The 2,434-nt window shown below is 31.5% G+C and overlaps 1 protein-coding gene across 1 annotated transcript in view; it reads left to right on the top strand.

Annotated features, from left to right (window-relative positions):
- Positions 1–2,434, top strand: part of LOC108299090 (zinc finger protein 736-like) — a 16,023-nt gene that overhangs the window by 1,673 nt on the left and 11,916 nt on the right. The gene's annotated exons all lie outside the window — the stretch shown is intronic.

Here is a 2,434-nt window from a genome sequence, read left to right as displayed (position 1 = left end):
TACAATGTATGTATATACATTGTGTACAATAAATACAATTTTATATGTATATACATAGTGAGATGGTTAATACAATCAAATTAATGAACAAACATATCTGTCACCTTACATAGTTACCTTTTGTGTAGTGAGAACAAATCAGATCTGTAAGCAAATTTTCAGCATACATAAACTATAGTGATAAAGCTGTATATTAGGCCACAATAACTTGTTTTATAATTAGTAATTCATACCATTTGAACAACATCTCTCATTTTCCCTGCCTCCAGCCAGGCCCTACCATCCATCTTTATACTCTCTGCTTCTAAGAGTTCAACATTTTTATTTTCTTTGTAAAAGTAGATCATATAGTATTTGTCTTTCTGTGTCTGGCATATTTCACTTAGCATAATGTTATCTGGGTCTATACATGTTGTCAAAATGGAAATGTTTTATTATTTTTTAGGGATGAATAATAATCTATTTAGTGTATATAGCATGTTTTCTTTACAGAAACATTTTAGGTTTGTTTCATATCGTGGCAATTGTCAATAATGATTCAAGAAACATGGAGGTGCAGATGTTTATTTGAAATACTAAATTTACTGTATATGCAGAAATGGGATAGCTGGATTGTATAGTAGTACTGTTAAATTTTTTTAAAGAACCTTTATAGTGGTTTTCATCATGACACTAAAACATTGCAAGTCTCCAGGAATGTACAACATTTTAAGAAAATATACTTGTTAATACTTGTTATAACTTTTATTTTTGATAGTAGCAATTCTAATGTGTGTGAAGTAATATCTCACCATGGTTTTAATTTGCAACTGCCAGATTGGTGATACTGAGCACCTTTCTCTATGCCTGTTGGCCAATTGTATGTTTTCATTGAAAATCATCTATATAGTCTTTGGCTTATTTTTCAGTCTTGTTATTATTATTACAATTATTATTATAATTTTTGCCTTTGATTCATATGAGTTTCTTAAATGTTTTGGATACTAACAACTTAAGCGGATATAGTTTTCTTATTTTATTGTTCCCTTGGTGGTGCAGAAGCTTTTTAGTTTCATGCAGTCCAACTCATTTTTATTTGCTTTAATTGCACTTTTGCTGTTGTATCCAGAAGTTAATTTTCCAGACCAATATTAAAGTTTCTTCATGTGTTTTCTTTAAAAAATTTTAGGGAATTATGTCTTACATTAGAGTATTTTATATTTAGTTAATTTTCAAATATAGTGTCAGAAAAATGTTCTAATTTTATTTTTTTACATGTGGGTATTTAGTTTTCCCAGAAGCAAATATGGAAGAGACTATATATTCTGCAGTGCATATTCTCAGTGCCTTACTGTTAAGGATAAGTAGATCTTATATAGATGGATTTGTTTCTGGGCTCTCCATTCTGTTCCATTGATTATGGTATGCATTAGTATGCACAGACCATCCTGTTTTTATTACAATAGTCTTCAAATGTAGTTTGAAATCAAAAAGTATAATGCCCCCTGGTTTGTTCTTATTCCTAAAACTGCCTTGGCTATTCAAAGCAAGTCTTTTGTAGTTTCATATAAATTTCAGGATTGCATATTCTATTAGTTTAAAAAATGTTACTGGAATTTTGATAGGGCATGTATTGAATTTATAGATTACTTTAAATAATTTGACACTTTAACAATATTTATCTTCTTAATCCATAAACATGAAATATTTTTGCATTTATTTATGTCATCTTCAATTTTTTTATTAATATCTTAAATATTTCAATATAAAGATTTTTCACCCTGGTTAAATATATTGCTAAGAAATTTATTATTAATGCTATTTCAATGAGATTATTATTTTTACTTTTTTATTTGGCAGTTTGTTGTTAGTGTATGGAAATGCAAATGATTTGTATGTTAATTTTATATTTCTCTAATTCACCAAGTATGTTTATTAGCTGAAAAAGTCTTTTGGTATACTATTCATGCTTTTCTATGTGAAATATAATGCCATCTAAAAACTGACATTTTTACAGCTTTCCTTTCAATTTGGATGCCCTTTTTTCTCCTTTTTTTCCATTGAGACAAGGTCTCATTCTGCCACTCGGACTAGAGTGCAGTGGTGCAGTCATGGATCACTGCAGCCTTAGCCCTTGGGCTCAAGCAGTTCTCTTATCTTAGCCTCCCAAGTATCTGACAGTATAGGTGTGCATTTTCCTTATCTGGCTAATCGATCCTCCCACCTCAGTCTCCGAAAGTGCTGGGATTACAGACATGAGCCACTGCATCTGGCTGGATGTCTTTTCAAAAATTTTCTTGCCTAATTGTTCTGCCTAGGACTATCAGTACTATGTTAAAACAGAAGCATTAAAAATAGACATAATGGGCCGGGCGCGGTGGCTCAAGCCTGTAATCCCAGCACTTTGGGAGGCCGAGGCGGGTGGATCACGAGGTCAAGAGATCGAGACCATCCT

This window comes from Cebus imitator, unplaced genomic scaffold (genome assembly GCF_001604975.1).
Source record: "Cebus imitator isolate Cc_AM_T3 unplaced genomic scaffold, Cebus_imitator-1.0 Scaffold1712, whole genome shotgun sequence".
Classification (NCBI taxonomy): Eukaryota; Metazoa; Chordata; class Mammalia; order Primates; family Cebidae; genus Cebus; species Cebus imitator.
Note: the sequence above shows the minus strand (reverse complement) of the source record. Positions and strands in the feature narration are given on the sequence as shown.